This window comes from Camellia sinensis, chromosome 3 (genome assembly GCF_055761805.1).
Source record: "Camellia sinensis isolate YWXY chromosome 3, ASM5576180v1, whole genome shotgun sequence".
NCBI lineage: Eukaryota > Viridiplantae > Streptophyta > Magnoliopsida > Ericales > Theaceae > Camellia > Camellia sinensis.
In genome coordinates, this window is record NC_138963.1 from 157,084,261 (window position 1) to 157,107,883 (window position 23,623).

Here is a 23,623-nt window from a genome sequence, read left to right on the forward strand (position 1 = left end):
GTAGCATAACCCATTCTCAAATGGCCACACTTGTGAAACTACTCACAGATTTCCGACTCAAGGCATCGGCCACTACATTGGCCTTCTCCGGATGATAGTGTAACTCGAAGTCATAATCCTCCATAAATTCCATCCATCTCCGTTGGCGTAAATTCAATTCTTTTTGGGAAAACAAATATTTTAGACGCTTATGATCGAAGAAAACATCAAACTTCTCACCATACAAATAATGCCTCCAAAACTTTAAAGAAAAAGTTATTGTCGCTAGTTCTAAGTTTTAGGTAGGGTAGTTCTTTTCATGAGTTTTCAATTGTCGTGAACTATAAGCCACAACCTTCCCTTCTTGCATCAATGCACAGCCAAGTCCATCTCAGGACGCATCATAATACACTGTATGACCCAAACCTCTTTTCGGAATTATCAAAACCGGTGCAGTGGTCAACCTAGTCTTAAGTTATTGGAATGACTTCTCACAAGTCTCGTTCCATACGAATTTGACACCCTTCCTTGTCAACGTTGTCAACAGTGCGGCTAATCTAGAGAAGTCCCTTACAAAATGACAATATCACCCGGCTAACCCCAAGAAACTCCAGATTTCAAAAATATTTTTAGGTCATTCCCAATCTTGCACGTCATCTATCTTAGTAGAGTCTACATTTACTTCTTTTCTCGACATAACATGCCCCAAGAGCTTCACTTCATTCAACCAAAACTCGCATGTCTCAAATTTAGAGTATAATTGGTGCACCCTAAGCAAGTTAAGTACTATCTGCAAGTGTTCCTCGTGTTCCTCCTCAAAGGTTGAATAAATCAAAATATCATCTACATAGACGACCATGAAGCGGTCTAAGAATTTTCGAAAGACTCGATTCATCAAGTCCATAAAGGAAATAGGAGTATTGGTTAGACCAAAAGGCATTACAAGGAATTCATAGTGGCCATAACGCGTGCGAAAGGTTGTTTTCTAGATATCCTCCTCCCTCCCGGACTCTCAACTGATGATACTCCGACCTCAAGTCTATCTTTGAAAAGCAATGAGACCCCCTAAGTTGATCAAACAAGTCATCTATTCTGGATAGGGGATATTTGTTCTTAATGGTAACTCAATTCAACTTGAGGTAATAAATACATAACAGCAACAACTCATCCTTTTTCTTTGCAAAGAGAGCCAATGCTCCCCAAGATGATATACTAGGGTGAATGAAGCCCTTGTCTAAGAGTTCTTGGAGTTGAATCTTCAACTCATGCAATTTTGCGGGTGCAAATCTATACAGTGCCATGAAAATCGGTGCCGTGCCAGACACTAAGTCAATGGAGAACTTGATCTCCCAGTGGGGTGGCAAACTAGTAAGATCCTCGGGAAAGACATCCGAGTATTCACAAACTACCCTCGGCAATTTTACTCAGACCCCATCACTCTCATTATCCAAGAGAGTTGCAAGAAGACAACTAAGCTCACCCCTACTACAAAGGGTCATAAACTGGTGATAATACTCTATCATCTTGGTCCCCCAGAAAATAAAAAAAGTCACCACTCGAGGTGTACACCGTAACCCTCTGACAGTAACAATCAATCATAGCACGATACGAAGACAACCAGTCCATGCCCAAAATGACATCAAAACCCGACATGTCTAGCAACACAAATGTAAAAAGAAGTCAACGCCTAGCAATATCAATCTCACGTCCACGACACCCCCGGTCCAAGTCCACCTTACCCCCAACTAGTGACTCTACCTTAAGTGGAGACATAACTGAGCCACCTCTAAACCCAATGCAGAAGCAAAAGTAGAAGATATAAATGAATGCGACGCACCCGTGTCTATCAACACATTAGCCAAAGAATTGCACACAATAAAAATACCTCTCACAACAGAGGACCCTGGCAACTGATCCAGCCCTACAATACTAAACACACACCCCTGTGGCCTCTGGTCAACCTGCTCAACTCTCGGAGCATAGGCCTGCTGAACTGACTGAGCTGAAGCGGCTCCCTGATTAGCTTGTGGGGTCTGAACTGAATGACCCTGCTAATAGCTCTGAGTCTTCCTTGACCCTAATCGCTAGATGCGCCTCCCAATTGTGGGAAAGCTCTTCTCAAGTGCCCTGACTGACCGCACTGAAAGCAAGTAGGTCCTTGCCCCCTACTTTAGGACTGACTTTAAGATCGGTTAGGCGGTGGTGGTAACATATGCTACCCTCCTTCCTTCTATGGGCAGGAATTGGCCTTGTGACCCGGTTGGCCATATTTGAAACAAGTAAAGCTCCCCTGAGCATTCCTCCTCGTGCCATCACTTGGCAATAAAAAAGTAGATCTAGACTGCTGTGACTGGGGTTAGGATGAAGAAGTGCCCCTATTCTTCTTGCTGGGTCTAAAGTCCCTCTGTGACTCCTGGCCCTTAGACCTCGAACCCTGAAGTCTCTCTTCCTCGGCCTGTACAGTAATCTCTACATATGTTACAACCTCCACAAGACGGTCTTAGCTCCGAATCGTACTCTCGGCAACCTTGAACAAAATCTTTGTTCTCAATCTCTTCTTAAACTCTATGCAACGATGCTCCTCCGTTGCCACCAACTTCGGTGCAAACCGGGACAAACTAGTGAAGGCCGCCTCAAACTCGGCCATACACAGGCTAAATTGCTTAAGGTTTTGGAATTCTTGCCTCAATCTCTCCCTAACAGTGGGAAGTAGGTACTTGTCTTGGAAAGCAATGACAAAAAGCTTCCCATGTTAGTTCCACTCTATCTTTGGTGTACTTCCACTATTGGCCTATATCCCCTTTGAAGTAGTAACTCACTAGATTCACCCTTAGCTCATTGTCTTCAATGTGAAGCATCCCAAATGTCTTCACCGTTTGCTCAAGCCGCTCATCTACTTTCTTGGGCTTCAGACCCCCATGAAACTCATCCGGTTTAGCTTGAAAAAATTCCCAAGGAAAACTGCTCTAGTTTCTACAGCATTTTCCTAGGCTTGATTCTCCACCCTCAACATGTTCATCGATCCCCTTAAGGCCTCCGTCATCTCTTTGGCTAAGGCATCCATAGCGGCTTGACCCGTTTGCTCGGGGACTCCTGTTTGCCCTCTTTACTCGGCCACGTTAGTTGTGCCTTTTTGCTAGGCCACCTTAGCTTGGCCGAACCCTTCCTCTTGCACCGGAACCTCATGAAGTGGTACCTCATGAACCCCTCAGCAAGGCCTACCACGTGCACGACCTCTTTCTGACATCCTAATTAAGGACAAGAATAAACAATTTAGCACACCAACACATATGTACTTGCAACTTCATCTCACACCTCACGTCACAATAATTTCATAAGTTTCCATTTCATATAAACACTTAGTTTCGCTCCATGTAAACACATCAGTCACATAAACACATACAGATTATTCATTTACAATGAAATTTGTCCCGCGAAATACCGAGAGTTCTTATTAGAATGAACATTGATTAAGTGCTCTTTTGATAAGACTTCAAGGGATTTAATAGGCGCAAACAACATCCTAAAGGATTAATCCAATGCATATTTAGTTACATAAACATGTTATCACATAACACTTAAAGCATGAAACATCTCCTAGTTTAGTGAAACGAACCCATTGTGGAAAAACAACCACTTCTAGCAAGCCCCAACTATTCAAACCCAGCAGCTCTGATACCAAGTTGTTACGCCCCAAAAAATTTACACAATAAAGATTCACCAACTTCCATTGTTTAATGTAAACGTAAGTCAATCATAATATTAACATCATCATCAAATCTCCAACATTTGTAATTTAATAATCATCAAAAGATTTACAAAAGAATGTCCCACATGCGGTTATATATTCAACATTCCTAGAATATGAATCTATAGCATGTAACAACGAAGTTTAGTATGAATTAATGCCCTCAAAGGCTACAAATTCCAAGGCTTAAGCCCGGTTACACAAAAGTGGTTTCAAACCCATACACATAAAGCCCTTGGCTTGTCAAAAATAATTACAACAAAAGGAAGAGCCTTGAGCTCTCAAAACATATCTCCACACCTCTAACTTGTCGGGATCACCCTATCATTTCCTGCACAAAATCCTATAGGGGTGAGCACAAAGCCCAGTAGGAAAATCTTAACAAACTATATACGTTATATACAATCTCATAGGATTAATCCATATGCCAAACCATGTTTAAAAACAAATATATTTATCTTTTGAAACTTTTGTGCACAATGTAATCTTGAAAATTTAACAATTCAATAATTTCAATGTAGTTCAACGGAGCGGTAAATACGACTCAAGTAATCCCTAGGTTGGTGTCTGCATGTAGGCATAACAAGCATTACCAAATCCCCACTTTACCGGTAGCTAACTGGAAGGCACGTGGTACCTCATCCGCGCGTGTTTTCGGTTTTTCACCATGGACACTTAGGCCAACTTAACCAATACCAACTACACCCCTATGCGGACTTACCAACTTATTTATCCCCAAAACCACTCAATATGAGCTTGTTTCACAAAACAATTACATTCCTTAAAACAATATATTTTTCCAATGCAATATTCGAAATCAATTGTATCAATGACAAAATGGAATGACTATGCAATGCCCAATACAATAACAAGGTTCCATTTAAACATCTCAATAATGCCAATGCTATACACTTTCGTATCAATGCCAATTTTTCAATTTATCCACACAATCCTCCATTGTGGTCAAATTCCACATCTCTTGTCAATGCAATATCATAATACATTACAAGTGATAAAATAATACAACATTAACCTTCAAGCATTTTTTATACATTAATCATCATAATATAATTCTAAAGGATGACATAACAACTTTAACTTTCATGTATTCTCTTCTACTTGGTCATTTCAAGAGCAACCAATAATAAGCTATACAACAAGCTTCAATTTAACTAGTTCTCATTTTCTTTCCATGGAATTTCCTCTTTAAATACAATCATAGGAATATCTCAATCACATATTCACCATAATACTAGACAACCAAAGATTTCATAACATCTTATCATTTTTCCCAAAATAAATCCCCAATTTCTAGGGTTTCTACAAAACTAGGTTTTTCCTTATTTTTGAAAAGGTTTTTCCAAGACAACATCCCTCCTTAACAATATAGTTCACCCTCAAGAGTTTTTTGAAAATATTGAGAAACCCACTTTTAAAGTCATCAAGAACTCATGAGCCAAAATCAAAGTTCAATACTATAAGAGGAAGTTCCAAAATCAACACAAACATGCATAAATATATATAACTCCAAGAGAATCCCTAACTTAAGCTTTGGAGAAGAATAGAGAAGAAAACCCCCAAATTTGATGGTGTTGAAATCTGATCTCCACTGCACAAAACGTAGCCCTCGAGGAGTTCTCCAATTTTAATGAAGGAACCAGGGTCAACGCTTTAATCGATTTGGATAAATCAAAGGATTAATGTGATTTTGTGAGAGTAATGTAGAGAGCATGACGAGAAATGTGTTTTAGAGAGAGAGATAGAGAGGTGAGAGAAAAGTGAGGTGGGTGCTCAACCCAAGAAAAGAAAAAGAGAAAATATTTGGACACAGCGCGTTCTCGCATGTACGGTACCATTTTCGCACATGCAACACACACTTTCCGCATGTGTGCCACTCTCCCCCACACGTGCAGCTCACTTTGCACACTTGCCCTTCGTTCATGTATTGAAAGTAGTGTTGAACCATCGACGACCTCACCTCACTACACGTGTGGCCTCACCTCTCGCACGTGTGGCCCAAGCCTTTGCACGTGCGGTCCTGCCTTTTATCTAGAAATTGAACTAGCTGAACCTGAAACAACCCTAATCCAATTTCATGCTTTTTGAAACAAGCAAAACTCAACTTCGGAATGAAAGAAAGATGAGGATCAGAGGGAAGTTTCAAGAACGGTGAACTTAAACGGTCAACAAGACCTCAGATTAAATCTCAACACTCCCAACACAAGTAGGATAATCACAATTAAAGGAAAACGAGGTGAATTATATACTCGGGGATCACAAGTGCCAGTACCTTCTAGCTAACGCCTAGAGAACTTGGTAGCGCTTAGAATGTGGGGTTCCAGAACCTTCTAGCTAGAGCCTGGAGAACTTGGCATTGTGAGTATTGGAAAGGTATATCCTTAGCTTACCGTGCTTGAGGCAGGTAGAGCGTTGTTGGGTTCTCGTTATCATCTCGGTTCTATTTATGTGTATCCTGCATAGTGATGATTTCTTTATGGAGGATGTCAGTTGTCATATATGGTTATGTCAAGTGCATTTTATATGTCTTGTCTTCGTGTTCGTTTGTGATATCATTATTTGGAACTTGTGATTTGAATTGGATATAAGTTTGGAATTAGAGAAAAGTAATTGGATTTGTTTTCAAATACCTATTATTGTCGGGCAAGTCTGAAATAGAACGGTTGCAAGAAGAAAGAAAAGAGAATGGTTTAGGTTGTTGGATAAATTGAATGATTTTGAGAAAAGTACCTTTATAAGTATATCTTCATGTATAGGCCGGCACATTATGTATATGATATGACCTAAAGAATTCATGATCATAGCTATCTGTATATTGTTATTATTTAGGATCATGTTGGGATCTATACTGGACTTTATGTTCATTCCACGTTACTAATCATTTTTCTGGGGAATGTCGAGAAGTGGTTCAAGATCGAGGATCTTCTTTATCTGTTGGCCACGGAGCCTCTTAACTATTGGCTGAATGCCGTTGTTGTAAAAGGATTGAACCCTTTTTCTTTTATGTAATGATGTAAGCCTGCGGGCAATTTTATTTAACTATGTCACATGTTGCATTTGTTTTGTATACGAATGAGAGAATCTTCTTCTACTTATTTTTATTAAGATATTGAAACTTCTGTTTGCTATCTCAAAAATTGTAACATAATAACAATTTGGTAATGTTATCCGAGTAAATAAAAAGAGGGGCATTACAAGTCCTATTGACTGGAATTATTCATTTATAAATCTTGAATTTGTTTTTATGTATTTTCCATTGATTTTGATAATAAGAGTTTTTTTAGACTTTTTTTTTTAAATTTTTTTTATGTGTTTTATGTTTGTGAAATGATCATTTGATACTGGTGATGATACGGATAAATTTATTAAAATGATAAATGATCAAAACATTTTAGCCTTTGTATATGAGTTTAGATTTACTTTTGGCTTATTTGAGTTAGTTTGTATTGAAATATGAAGTGGGAAATGGGTGTAGTTGAACTGTATTTTTTAAAAAATATTTTTACAATGATAAATTATCTCCAAAAATTAAATATAACCTTTTGATAAATAAGCCTCGCTCATAGGATCAATTTATCCTTATCTTGTCAAATAATCCTATTATATAAGGGAACACTATAGTTTAAATGGCTAAATGACTATAAAGATAACAATTTGGATAAAATTAGTGAAACATCCCTCTTTAACTTTGTGTAGTATGAGAGGTCCAAGGTGTTTTTTTTTTATTTTTATTATTATTAGTTAAGATCTCTCGATGAAATTTCTTTGTGATCATACTAGATAAATTTTGAAATTTTTCTGTGAAATCAAAAAAAAATTTCTGTGAAAATTAAAATTTTTCTGTGTCGGTACTGAAATTTCTTTGAGTCGGGTGAAATTTCTCTGAGTCGAAATTTCTCTATGAAAATTTTGAGGGACCTTAACTATTGTGAAAATATTGTATGTCCTTTATTTTGTAAAATCTTAATATCAGGTACCTTAAAAAAAATTCCTCAACTTTTTGTACGGAAACTTCTATTTGAAAAAATATATATATATATGGTATAGTATTATAAATTACAAAATATTATTTGGTCATTATACTCTAAAATACCAATTCACTTTTACACAAATATTAGTTGGTCATTATTCACTTTTCATTTTTAAATAGAAGTGTTGTATGTAATATCTCATTTGTACATGTGTAATAATTTTTTAAATAACTTATACTGACCTTTCTTGAACAATGAAGAAAATACCATTGACATAAAATTTTAATGTAATAATACTCCACTCTTTTAAAATATAAATTCCATAACACTTAAGCACACACAATTATAATCTGCTATGATAAAAAAAAAAATAATGATAAATTCATCATTTTTTAAGACTACAATGCATATTTTATCATTTATTTACTAGAAAATTAACTACATCCAAACACTCATATATTTATTTTTAATTAATAAAATCATATGATTATAATTGTTAAATTAATTTAATTTTTTTATAAATAATAAATAATTTACATACGAAAAAAATATCAGATTGTCCATATGAATCCTGTTGTGGGCCCACAATAAGAAAAATAGACTGGTCCAGTTTTTCCACAAACTGGAGGTAATCAATTCTTATGAGAATTGTGATGCATGGTCTTTTTTGGATTAATTATTTTATTCAATTTTATGTTTTTCCGTTATGGTGTCTTTCTTTGGATAAATTTTTTCACAACTTTTCCAGTTACTTTTGCGGCGAATTTTCCAGTGTCTTTTCTGGCCTCGGCTAAATTTTCCCATGAGTTTGTTAGAGTGCTCTTATCTCCAAATAAATTTTTTCTTACATCTAATGCCTTGTACACTCTTTAAGATGGACTTTTCATTAATTTGCTCTAAATTTTTATAGTTTTATTTAATTTACATAATACTTAACTTCCTTTTTCATTAATAATTTGATAGTTATTTGGATAAAAAAAGGATGTCATCTCTTTTACGCGAAAATATATATTTTTATGTTGTTTTTATTTATATTTTCACACCATCTGAATTAGTTTCAATCTATTTAAGTGAGTGTAATTATGTTAAAATTATTAAAATTATTTAATTTTTTTAAATTAAAAAAAAGATTAGTATAATTTATTTATTTTTTTAGACAAATCTAAAATAAATTAATTAATTTACTAAGAAGAGGGCAGTGCAATTCATGAAGCGTGTGGGGAATATTGACACACCATTGGCTATTGTGATTAGGGCTGCAAATGAATCGAGCGGAGCCGAGCCGAGCCGAGCCGAGTTTTGCTGAGCTCGAGCTCGGCTCGTTTACTTATTGAGCTCGTTTATTAAGCTCGAGCTCGACTGGATAAGAAATTAGGTTTGAGCTCGGTTCGGCTCGTCTCGTCTCGTTAACATTAATAGAACTCGAGCTCGGCTCGACTCGATTAAATTTTTTTAATATTATTTATATTATTTAAATACAAATATTTAAATAAAAAATATTATTTATATTATTATTTATATATTATTTAATATATAGATAATACATTTATTATATAATTTAAATAAAAATAAACGAGCTAAGCTTGACGAGTCGAGCTTATGCGAGCTCGAGCTCAAGCTCGGCTCGTTTACTACGAGCCTAATATTCGAACTTGAGCTCGACTTGTTTACTAAACGAATCGAGCCAAGCCGAGCCGAGTCCTTATCGAGCCGAGTTTGTTCATGAACAGTTCGATTCATTTACAGTCCTAGTTATGATGTTGACTCTGTTGTTTACCTACTAAGAAGAACTTTTCAACACAAATGTCCAAGTTCCCAAAGTTTCATGAACCTCCCCAGTAATAAGCTAATCTCAAAGTGAGACACGATCATTTATTAGCCCTTTTTTACTCTAATTTTCTTGTCCTAACTCAAACACTATTACATTATTTGTAATTTCAGCCATTTAAACGGTGACCTAAAATAACATAAAATTTGAAATCTTATAAATGAGTTGAGCCAAGTCAAGTTGAGTAACTAATTATTCCATTTTAGTTAGAAAATTTAATTATTCTATTTAGTTTTGAGAATTTGAGATTAACTTATTACTTGAACAATGCAATTTGATAAAAATGTTATTAATGTCTAATTAAATTAAATTTTAAAATATATTATATATAGTATATCTTAAAAAATAAATTATTAAAATAGAATTTGGAAACTCAGCAGTGACTACCTCCTCAAGTCAAGAGCCGTCCCGTCCATCAACACGGCCAACTGATTTGACTTTTTTTTTATTTAAAAAAAATTACAAAATATATATATATATATATATATATATATATATATATATAAAGTTTGATTCTTATAATAAAAAACTCTTTTGTGTTGTAATTTTATTCGCATTTTTATTTCAGTGAGGATATGAGTTATTAGATGCGAATCCAACCCGAATCGTGCTTTGTAGAGCAGTTTGTGATGTTAATTCTTTCAAGATTATCACTTCGCTGATTATGACGGGGATCGAGCTGCCCGGTCAGCTTGCGGGGCTCCAGGGGGCAGCGCCCCTTCGCAGGTCCAGGGCAGTGCCACGGCGGGGTCGAGGGGCAGCGCCCTCAAAGCAAAATGCAAAAATGCATTCCAAGTTACCTGTCCGCTCGAGCGGAGAATGCTGAGTTCCAGAAGTTTATTCGCTTGCAAAAATACTGGATGTTGTTTTTTCCCGCTCGAGCGGAACTTTCTGCGCTCGAGCGTAGATCCGCTCGAGCGGAGATCGCGGGACAGTTTTCTATAAATACTTGTTTCAGTCCAAATTTAGGATTACTTCTCTAGATCTTCTTCTTGGGTTCTAGGGTTTATATCTGGGGATATTTTGCTAGTTTTCTTTGATGTTTCATTGAGCCTGAAGCTTTGGTGGATTCTGGAGTGGTTCATCGTAAAGACAATTCCGAGGTGAAGACGGGGTTGGAAGAGACATATAGGGGTTGGCTCAATTCGGGCGTGGATTCGCTAGGTAATTGAGAGTATACCTGTGTAATTCCTTTATATCTTCTTAGTGGATTGTTTTGTGGCTGTTGCCCGTGATTTTTTTATCACAGTTGGAGGTGCTCCAATTGTGGTTTTTCCACATTAAAATCGTTTTATCGATTTGTCTTGATTATTTGATTGAGATTGTTATATACTGCTTAAAATTGATACATAATCACAAATCAACATCTAGGGGATTTCTAGATTTTTCAATTTTCAATATAATAAATTATTTGTCTATTTTTATTAAGTAAAATTGATGAAAAAAACAATATTTAACTATTAAACTCAGTATAGGTATACTTAAAATATTTAAAATATCATTTTCTGTTGAGTTTAATAATTTTTCTATCAATTTTAATGAAAATAACAAAATAATTTAGATTAAAAACAAATATAAAAATTAAATTTTAAATTATCAAAACTAAAAACTTATGGTCAAACCTTGAAGTTTTTCTTGTAATTTCTCCTTTTCTTTTTTCTTATGCATACGGTACTGTTAGCGAGGTAAGGTTGCTTGACCCGTGTGATAAGGGAGGCATCGTGTGAACGGATTTGGGGTTACTGTTGTGCCATTAATTGAGTCTATTTTGAGAGTGTATTTTAATAATTCGAACAGTTCATATTTTAGAATATATTAATTAGAACATGCCTGTAAAAAATTAAGTTAATCGGATATCATTTACCCTTTCATCCACTCATATTTGTATTCATATTAATACTTTAAATTATAATTGTTATTTATTTTGTAGATATAAATGTGAGTGGATGAATGGGTAAACGATATCTTATTAATTTGATTTGATGCATGTACGTTCTACTTGATGTATTCTAAAATATGAACGATTCAAATTATCGAAATGAGTCCCAAAATATATCCATTTAACTACACAAGAGTGACTTGTGCAGCCCCAAATCCTGTGTGAACACCATACCATGAAGACTTCTTATTCATTCCAAAAATAAACCCATAAAATAATAATATTATAGGAAAATTTATCCATAAATCTTATTTTTTGAAAAGTTGAATCATTTAGTCCTAAAAGTTTTCTTATGCACCATTTAGTCCCATTTTATTTTGATGATGTTGTTTATTTAATAATCATCATCAGCACCAACATTATTCATCAAACAAGGATTGAACATCACCAACATATATACCTATTTGAATGTTAAGACTCATTTATCAACATTAATCATCAAACATTGATAATCATCATTCATCAAACATTAAGATCCAACGAACAATAAGCAATCTTATGGAAATCTTCATAAACTTCGATCTTAAACCAATCGCTCACCGTTTCTCTCCCAGGCTTCCCTTCGATCCCACCAGTCGTCACGATGTTCTTACCAGTCGATTGATCGGGCCTACCGAGCCTCCACACATTCGATTTGACGCAGACACTGTAAGCCCTAGATGAGAACACGATGTTGAGATCTGTGGAGACGCGAACTACGCCGTTTGGGAGAGGGAGGACGGTTACTACTGCGTTGATCTAAGGGACTGTTTGGCGAAGGTTGTCATGGTGATGATGATGTTTGATGATATTTTGTTAATGTTTGATATTTGATGATTCGGATGTTTGATGTTTGATGATGAATCAGATTGAATCGGAAGATTGAATCGGATGTCTGATTTTTGATAATGTTTTTTTAGTGATGTTGGTGATGTAGTCGATGTCGTTGATGGTGATGAACACCAACCCAAAAAGTTGGAGTCTGGAGTTTTGGGTGATGGGTTTAAGGTGTTTGACGAAATGCCTGAAAGAAACCTTGTTTCTTGGACTCTGGTTATTTCGGGTGCAGTGAAAAATGGTTTGAGTGAAATGGCCCTGGAGGTGTATTTGGACATGACAAGAACTGGGTGGACTGCGAATGAGTTTGCCGTAGGCAGTGTTGTGAAGGTGTGTACTAGTATTGGGGCTGATGTGTTGGGGATGTGTGTACACTATTTTGTTCTGAAAGTTGGAATGTTTGATGATATTTGTTAATGTTTGATGTTGTTGATGTTTTTTTGATGATGTTTTGTTGATGTTTGATGTTGTGGATGTTGTTAATATTTGATGATGTATTTATGATGTTGCTGATTTTTTGATGATGTTTTTTTAGTGATGTTGGTGATGTATTTAATGATGTTTGATGATATTTTTATGATGTTGCTGATTTTTGATAATGTTTTTTTAGTAATGTTGGTGATGTAGTTGATGTTGTTGATGGTGATGAACACCAACCCAAAAAATTGGAGTGTATGAGATCTGATGTTTGATGAGGTTGAAGTTATAGTTGATGTCGACGATGTTCAATGGTCATTAACATTGGGTTAGGACCTAACGGTTCATAAGAAAATTAATAGGACCAAATGGGACACAAGATACAAATTTGGGATTTATTAGTGCATTCCGCAATGCATGATGAATCTCACAACAGTCAAGTTTAAATTTTAAACTGGAAAGAATCTCCATCCTTAATTAATTGGGTAGGAGTGGAATTGAATTAAATGATTATGTTATTATAATGTTCAAATAAAATTATCATTCATTATATTATAAATAAATGATATTTCTGTGTAGAGGTTTAGAAACAAAAATTTCAGTTCATTCTCCCTTTACTTCTAGCGCTATACTAGCATTTTTATTAGGGTAATTCCTTACATTAATAACTTTTAAGGTTTAGAAGAAAAAAAAAAAATTATATTAACCTTTATGAATATATTTGTGTAAAACTTTATTTCATTCAACATTTTCTCTTTTTGCAACAATATTTGTATTGACAAAAAAAATTAGGGTAAATTATTTATAAGTCTTATTTGAAAAACTTATATAAAATATAGTCCTATAAAAAAAACTTATAATTTAATAGGTCCTGTGATTTTTTTGAAGACACACAGTCTTAATTAATTAATAACCTAATTAATAATAATATCATATATGAAAAATTCAATGTTACTATAGATTGTGATAATATCTATATAGTTAGAAATTTGAAATTCAAAGTAACCTAATTAATGAAAATAGTATATAAGCAAAATCTAATGTTACCATATATTGTGATTATATTTATATGGTTGAAAATTTGAAATTCAAAATGTAAACATAATATCTAACATCTTAAACCTAATATGACATTTTCAAACCTAACGTGACATTCTCATATGCTTCTAAAATTCAAAATAAATTAATTAATGGCAATGCCATGTATGGGAAATCCAATATTACCATAGATTATGATTATATCTATATGGTTGGAAATTTGAAATTCAAAACATAAATGTAACATGTGACATTCCCCAAACCTAATGTGACATTCCCAAACCCAACATAATATTGGGGGTGTTTGTTTGGACTTTTTTAAGCCATCTTATAGCTTCTAACTTTCGAAAAGTTATTTTGGACTGTTTGGTTAAATTTATTTCAAACAGTTTCTGATTCTAACATCTTATCATCTAATTCAAAAGCGTTGATTTTGAGAAGCTGCTCACCCCTTACTTCTGATTATTAGCTTCTGTTGGGGACATGTTAATTTACGATTATACTCTAAGATTTTTTTATTTTTTATTTTTTTAAAATAGAAAAAACCCAAATGGACTATAGATTATTATTATTATTTTTTATGAGAAATGTACATAAGCAGTGAATAACAAAAAGTAAAAGTTAATTGAAAAAGCTACTTAATAGCTTATTTAACAAATACTACTCAGCAACTTAACTCTATAATCCAACAGCTACACCAAATAGATTTATAGCTTCTGATTAAAGTCATAATATATAATCTATAATCTATTAAGTTATAATCTATAGGGAAATTTGGCTATAAACCCCCTTTACATTCCTTTCATTGTTAAAAAGACTAAGAAAAAAATTATATTTTCTAAACCCCCTCATAATTATAAAATCTTGCATAAAGGACACAATTTATTATTTAAATATTTTATTAGACTATTATACCCTCAACTAAATTTTCCTACCTTCTCCACCCACTCTCTCCCCACCTTCTCTGTCTTTCTCCTCCCTCTCTCCCTTCTCTAACTCCTTCAAGCTTCAGATCTGGAAGCTTCAGACCTCGCCAACGCCGCCGCCGTCCGATCCTCTTCCACCGCTCCGTTTGGAATCGAGCTTTGATTCAACAGGTTAACGAGAATCACCAGTCGAAGATGCCTGACAATCTCGTCAAGAACGTTGCCTTAATTCGAGAGATCAACAGTAATATATCCAAAGTCATATCTCTCTGCTCCGATCTTTCCGTTGATTTCTCCAACATTGTTCAGCAACGATGTCCGATCAACAATGATGACCACGTGGAGAAGAGTGCTGGTGGAGTTGTTTGGTTATACATATTTTTTTAAACACATATTTGAGTTTTGAATATAAGTATATATATTTGTGTGTATGAGTGTTGTTGAACACATGTATTCTTTTCATTGAGATTTGTGATTGTTGATCGAGTCTTAGAAGTTTTTTCTTATCAATTAGATATGTTGATTTGTTGATTAATTTGTTCTGTTTTTGTTGGTTTGTTTGTTTTTTTTTTTTTTTGATTTTTTTTTTGTTGTTTTTTATATAATTTCATTTGACTTTGCTCTATTTTTTGTTTCAGATAATGAGAGTAAAATTTTACTCTTGTTCTATTGCTCTGTTTTTTGTTTGAGAGAATTAGAGTAAAATTTTACTCTGGTGTTAGAATGACAGTAAAATTTTACTATCAAGAGGTGGTCATTGTCAAACACTTCAGCCGCCACAAACACTGCCTTCGCTTTTTTACTTTTGTGCAGAGTAACATTTTAATTTTAGCTTCAGAGTCTCACAGTTTACTCGTTTTTCAGAGTAACATTTTACTTTTATACAGAGTAAAATTTTACTTTTGTGTAGAGTCTAACATTTTACTAGTTTTTCAGAGTAAAATTTTACTTTTATACAGAGTAAAATTTTACTCTTAGTTTCAGAGTAAAATTTTACTTTTATACAGAGTAAAATTTTACTCTAAAGTACACAGTGAAGATGGCTTAATAGGAGAGCTGATAGATATGAGGGTAATATAGTAAAAGAAACAAGTTTTTAAATATTAGGGGGTTTTGAAAGTACTTATATAATTCTTGTTCTTTTGAAAGACAAATTAGATAGTGAGGTCTTGTCCTTTTGAAAGATAAATTAGATAGTGAGGGGGCTATCACCAAATCCCCCTAATCTATAATCTATTTTAACAGCTACACCAAACGGGACCATTCTCTTATACTTCTCATCCCAAACCCAGCGTGACATTCCAATACTCCACCGATGAATTATGAATAATGTAACATCCTAAACGTAACATGTAACATCCCAAATGCAATGTGACATTCTCATACTATACCGTTGTTCGCATTTTAAATTTTCAATTAACAACTGTAACTTCCTAAATATAACATGTAGAAATACTCACGGGTCGAATTTGGGGCGGGTTTATAGAAATCTGCCACTCCCCGTATCATATCAAGGGTGGGGTAAACCGAGGGGTGATGGAAGCAGGGCGGGTACGAGGCGGGAGGGGGTTAATTTTTTAAGTTAAAAAATGAAAATATTAATAAAAATGATTGATAATATAGTATATTATAAATAATAATTTATACTTAATGAAAATTATATTATGTAAGATAGAAAATAAATGAATAAAAATTAATATTAAGTATAATATTTTAGTGTTTTAACTTTGTTATAATGAAAAATAAATAAATTATATATATATATATATATTATATGCATATAAATATATTTAATAAATATAATCGGGGTGGGATTCGGTTGGAACGGGGTGGAGGAAGCAAAATTCGTCCCCACCCTATTTCTTAATCAGGGCAGAGAAAATCCGTGTGGAATAGGGCGAGAGATGCAAGTGCGAGGCGGGGCTAGTGGAGGGAAGAAATGACCATCCCTATGTAACATCTCAAACAAAACGCAATATATGAGAGAGAGAATAAAACGTACAATAATGGAACAAAGTAGAGATATAATAATCCACTACTACAATTGATTTGCGCAATATAGAATCTTATGGAATACATTCCAATATAAATAGGACTTTAGACTCTATAAGAAGTTTCATTGGATTTCACACTAAACAAGTTTCCATAATAGGACTTATAAATAATTTTTTTAAAAAATAAAGCTATCATATATTTTATACTAATATATCACTACAAGAAAAAACACTTTTGGCGACCACCTATTTTTTTTGGTCGCAAATAGTTCACTTTCTGCGACTAAAATTTAACTTTTGGCGACCACAATTTTTTGGTCGCAGAAAATCACCTTTTGGCAACCAAAAAAAAAGTTGGTAGCGAAAAGTATTCCTATTGGCGACCAAAGGCTTTTTTGGTTGCGGAAGATCACCTTTTGGCGACCAAAAAAAAAGTTGGTCACAGAAAGTATACCCTTTGGCGACCAAAAAAAAAAGTTGGTCGCGGAAAGTATACTATTGGCGACCAAAGGTTTTTTTGGTCGCGGAAGATTACCCTTTGGCGACCAAAAAAAAAAGTTGGTCGCGGAAAGTGTACTATTGGCCACCAAAGGCTTTTTTGGTTGCAGAAGATCACCTTTTGGCGACCAAAAAAAAAGTTAGTCGCGGAAAGTATACTTTTGGCGACCAAAGGCTTTTTTGGTTGTGGAAGATTACCCTTTGGCGACAAAAAAAAAAAGTTAGTCGCAGAAAGTTATGGCGGGATAAATTTAAAAAAAAATTATACTACCTTAATTACATGCTATTTTTTTGTTTAGGCATTAAAAGTTTTATAAAATAATATATAACCCAATTTTTATGGGTTATATATATTTTTTGCCAAATATGAACAAGAAGCATGTTATTGGCAGATTGGATTGGGTGCATGGTGACTCTTTGGTTAGGAGTTCAAGTCCCAGGTAGCACAAATGAATTATTTTTTTTGGGTCAAGGCGCTGACTTTTGGCGACCAACTTATCTTTGGTCGCTAAAAGTTTACTTTTGGCTAATATGAATTGGACTTTCCGCGACCAAAAAGTTGGAAGCGAATGGTCACTTTTAGTGACCAAAGGCTTTTTTGGTCGCAAAAAACTATCTGTGACGAGGCTTTAGCGACCAACTCGCGACCAACATAATTTGGTCACGAAAAGGTTTTAGCGACCAAATATGGTACTTTTCGCGACCAAAATGTTGGTCACGGAAAGTGTTTTTTCTTGTAGTGTATATACATATATTTTTTATTATCTATGTCTAAACACCAGTTGTACAAAGTGCGGTTGGTGTTGTGAGCCTGGAGGTGTGTTTTGAATTTATTTTCATGATATGAATTGTTTATACTATAGGGTTCATCAAGTAAATTATTGAAGAAAAAAATTAGATTAATTAGAATCTTTAGCCCATAACCATACTGCATTTATGTTAAAAAAAAATAAACAATTAGTACGATTTTGTTAATTTTTAAAAAACAACTAGGGTCTGATCATGGATTTAAGCATGTTTGATTAACCTTATTTTAATATATGGTTGATATATTCGATGAATATTATAGTATGAACAATTCGAATTATCAAAATAGAATTGGCACTAACCGCACGAGGTGTTACAATACGGGTGTTGTGACAGCATCCACCCTCGTCCCCATTTGTATTAGTTTAGCTATTTTAATTACAGAAAAAAGGAAGGTCAACATAGTTATGGTAAAGACTATGGTGCATTCCCTTCAAAGGTATATACTGTATGCACCTTATAACTAAAAAAAAAATGGTACAACTTCATACTTTCTCAGTCATAATTAAAATTAAAAAAAAATATATCATAACCAAACAACATGTGAGATATAACCAAATATCTCATTAGTCATAACTAAAATAAAATCATAAGTAAAGAAGAAAATTGAGGCATAAAAATAAACAAACAAACAAAGAAAGTTCTTGTTAAGTGTCTTGTAGATCCGATGGAAAATGACCATATGGTGAATTAAAAGAAGAGAAACCAAAAAAGTCAACTATGAATTTTTTAGCATATGGGGAAGAAGTAAAGTCTGGCAAGCCGCTTGGTCAATCTTTTTGTCATGTGCAATACAAGTAAAATTCTAAAAAAATATTAATAATTTGAAGATTATGGGTAGGTAACGTAGAAAGTAGTTTAATCTTTTCTAACCTGAAAACCTAAGAAAAAAATAATAATCACTATGCTTGGTTTCACTTTTCAAAAAATACTTTTCAGAAAATTCTAATTTTTTATTTTTCGTGTTTTTTTGTTTTTACTAATTTTTTTTTTTAATATTTTAAGCAATTTTTAAAATTTTTAGACATACCTAATTTAGATGTATCTAAAAAGTAAAAAATTTGTGAAGAAAACCTTTTAAAAATTCACTAAATACCCAAAATACAAAAAAAAAAAACGAAAATTCAGTACATTTTTTGTATTTTTATGTATTTATTAATTTTTTAAAATATTTTTTCACAAATTTTTTACTTTTTAGATACATCTAAGTAAGGTGCATCTAAAAAGTAAAAAAAAATGTTTAAAATTTAAAAAATATTCACTAAAAATAAAAAAAACGAAAACCAAAAAACTTAATTTTCAAAAAACTTAATTCAAAAACTCAAACCAAACATACTAAATAAATTCATAATCATAGTCTCACATACCCTCTGGAAAATCGCAACCTGTTGAACAAAAAAAGATTAGGAAACTTTTGGGAGGAAGGAGACACAGAAAAGAGAGGAAGCGAGAGAGAGAGCGAGAGAGAGAGTTGCAAATTAGAGATATATCGGTTCAAAAGCAAGCTCTCTGTAGGAGAGGGTTCAAGAAAAGAGTTGGAAAATTCGAAGATCTTCAAAGATCCTTGAAGAACAACTTCGAATTCTCTAGAATATGATGAGAGGCTTAGATTCTTCAATAATCTCAACTTAGGAACACAACAACAAAGGAGATGATGGAGATAAGAGATTGGGTGAAGAAGAAGGCAAGATGGCTAGAGAATAGAATAATGGCAAGGCTCTCCCATTGATCTCTCACTTTCACTCTCAAGGTTGATAATGGAGAAGGGAAATTAGTTCTTTCCCAAGAGTTAAAAATCTCCAAAATCCATCCCTTGTAAAGCTATGGGTGGGTGCTATTTATAGGCACCTCATGATGTAGGATGGAGCCCATGTGCAAGGCACATGGGGGATATTCTCTCTAACCACCTTGTCCGAGAAGGTGACCTCTCTGAGGAGGTGACTTCTCCGAGGATGAGAAAACCCCGAAGAGGAGATCAATCCCTCGGCGAACCCTTCTTCTTAGCCACACCTAACCAATGATCCCCAATCATCCCAAAGGGTCAGGGGTAGTCCCAGAGGACGTCCTGCCGCAAAATATTGCCGAGTCTCATGGACCCCCCGGGGTCATGCCACCTCGACCCGGGTATAGGCTAGTTTAACCGAAGAGTGAATTTGTCTCCACTCACCGTCCTCGGGATCGGGTCCTTTGTTCGAACTCCATTACGCCCATGGTTCTGGTGCGTAGATCCCGGAAAGCTCCGAGCCCGCAAGTGTTCTGGGACTCATTAACGGAGCGACTTCTAGATTGCGTCTGGATCCGTTCGAAGCCAAGTATTTCGGACCTCTAGGTTCGTGGATCCGAACCCTTTCGAGTCCGAGTGCCTCGGATCTCTAGGCTTGTCTAATACCCTTTCGAGTCCGGGCCTGAGTAAGTCTCTAGGTTCGTGGATCCGAACCCTTTCGAGGCTTAGAGCGATTCAATCCGTTTGATGGCGATAAATCTGGGCCCACCGATTCTTGGACTTGCGATAAATTCGGGCCCACTAATCTTGGGCTATTGGGCCTAAATAATTTAGTGGGCTCAAATTAGCCCCTCTTACATTTGCCCCTTGCGTGTATGAGAAATTTTAAATTTCTCAGACATGCATACTGTCATTTCTTCGACCCTGTTTCGCATCACGTTCCCCAAAAAAAAAAACATTTTGTCACGACAGAACCTATGGATAAAGTTGATGACGCACTTCAATTTACAGAAAAAATTGACAAGCAAAAATTTTATTTTTTTGTACTCTTCTTTTCTTCTTTTTTTTTTTTTTTTCAAGTATTGAAAAATACAAACCCCCCCCCCCCTTTTTTTTTTTACTCCAAGTAAAAGAAATAAGAATTAAGATAAGAAATCAAATTTTTTTTTTCTTTTTGGGCTTGGAATATATATATTCAGAATATATGAGGCCTATTCCATATATCACACCCTTTTTTTTTTTTTTATATATTTAAAGAGATGGCTCAAAACCCTAAACAATGTAGCCTCTCTTTTCTGTTTGCCTCCAGCCGCCAAGACCATCTAGCCTTTCTCTTTCTTCTTATTTTTTCTTTTAAATTAATGGCATACACTTTCTTCTTTAACCCAGCTTTTCTTCTTCTTGAACAAGACCAACCCAGCTCTTCTTCAATTGATGCCTCGCAGCTACCAAACCAAAGGCCACCGTGACCAACTTGCTTTGCAACTACTGAAGACCACCGACGTCACCGACACACCGATGCCGACTCCTCTGCAACATCACTGCCATTGCAGGCCTCGACTGACCTGCGCCGACGCCACTGCTACTGCCGGCCTCGACTGCCCGGCGCTGCTGCCCGTTGGCTTCTCTTCCTTGCAGCTTCACCATCGGTGCTTCATTTTAGTGTGACGACGCAGCTTCTCGGAGAACCAGACACACCGGAGCTCAGTTCCGCCGACCAGCACCGACGCCGCTGCTACTGCCGGCTTCGACTGTCCAGCTTCATCATACCACCTGGTAGTGATCCAGTGATTGGATGTTTCAAATAGGCAACATCCATCTCGTGCCATTTCAAATCCAACCCATTGATCAACTTATCTATATCAATAAGATTTCCAAATTCTTTACTGAAATGAATTGATACCTCAGAAGGTTGTTTGTAGCCATGATTTGTTAATATGAAAGCTTTATTGCGCAACTCTGAAATTATTTTTCCCCTTTCAATGTGACAGGTGGGACAACTTGATTGCAGGTGCGACATTACAAAGGAAAGGTATTCTATCATCAAAGTTTTATTGCCTATTGTGATCTTGTCATCAGAGATAGCTGGAAAGATGTGCACCTTTACAATTTCATGTGCAGACACCCGTTGGACGCCAATTCTTTGAAGCATCCTAATAAGATTGCCCATTACAGACTCGCCTAAGCATGAATTATCAACAGTCGCGGCAGCACATAAAAGTGCAGGACTTACAGTCCGAAGTTTAGCATACAACACTGGGAAAGCTTCTGGACCATGGTCATCAAATCTGGGGTTTAAGCCATCAGAGTGTAACCAAATTGTACCATCATCCACTGAACTATATGAACCATCTGAAAGAGGAATAACTGGAATTTTTTTTTTAAGGTTGTTTATCACATCTGATACAGTACCAGAGTCTTGAGAAATTTGCCCAGAAGAACTGAACATCATTGTATAAAGGGCATTGAGCCAAGAAGATAACCAAACAGTCCGGAGCAAGGTTCCACCAACCAGCACCAACACCGACTTCTCTATGACGTTACTGTTACCTCTGGCTTCGGATTGTCCAACGCCGACTACGCATGTTGCCCGTTCAACGCAACATGTGTCGTCTTACCCAGCTCTTGCGCCGTTGCTGTATTTATCAACCGTAACTGAGAAGTGACGGCCACGCCGCCCACTCAACGCGGTGTCGGTCCATCCATATCCATTTTCATCCACTGTCTGTGCTATCGCCGATCTATTCCGGTTGTCCTTGCTGCTGATTTTACTAATCCGTGGCCTATTTTCTGCTTCCCGCATTGACTCTGACTCAGCTGTGCTCTTCCTCTGTTAGTATAAATCTGTGGGTAAGTGTATATATGTAATTGGTGGAAGCTCCTGTGTAAACCTACTTTCCTTCTTATTGTTTTGATGAATTTTTGTGCTCAAGATTGGATTTGTGAAATACATATTTGGAATTTTGCAATCTTGCCTGTCTCAACTGATTTATTATTTCTATTGGAAGTACCCACAGCGCTGTTTTGTTGATTTGGGAATGATGAAGCATTGTTTGCATATTATAACCTTTAAATTTGATATCCGAGGGGATAAATGAACTCTCAATTCTTGAATTTCTTGAACACTTTCTTGGGAGAATAAAAAAAATGTCATTGTAAAAGAAATAGAGCCGTATATCATTGTTTGTTGTTGATCCAGTGAATGCTCAGGAAATAGATAGTTGATGCCGGGCTTTTGTTCGAACATTGTTGCTTTACGTTGGCTTTAGAGGAATCGACCCGAATAGATAAAACCTTGATTGTTGCATTTTCAAGAACTTGCTCGTCTTGAAATTTGTAGAATAAATAAATGTTGTTGCAAAAGAAATCCGAGAAAATAAGTCCTTCATATTGTGTATAGGTCATGTTGTTGAATAATTAATTATTGTCTTGTCGATCTTGTAGATGCTCGGAAGATAAATAGTGGATGCCCGATGCTTTGCCTTCGTCTTCGGCTGTTCAACGCGAACCACACGTCGCCCACTCAACGCGATGTGTGGTTTTGCCTAACACCATCCAGCTCGTTAGTCTCACAGTCCGGCGCTATTTTTTTTTTTTTTTCAAAGTTTGAATCTCGATTTTTGCATACTCACTGGATTCGGCCGTGATTAATCAACGTGGACCACGTCGCCCTTTCAACGCGTCGTGTATGGTCGCCACCTTCTTTCCGACACCATTGCTTCCTCCGGCCTCAACTTGTCCAACGCTGACCACGCACGTTCGCCCACTCAACGCAACGTGTGTGGGCTTGCCCAGCCTAGCTCAGTCCTGTTGATTACAGTCTATAAAACCTCTCTGATTTCAACTTGAATTTCCAACATCGGCTTCGGACTTCACCCCTCTAACAGTCCCAAATTTGTGAGTATGAAATTTGGCTCCCTC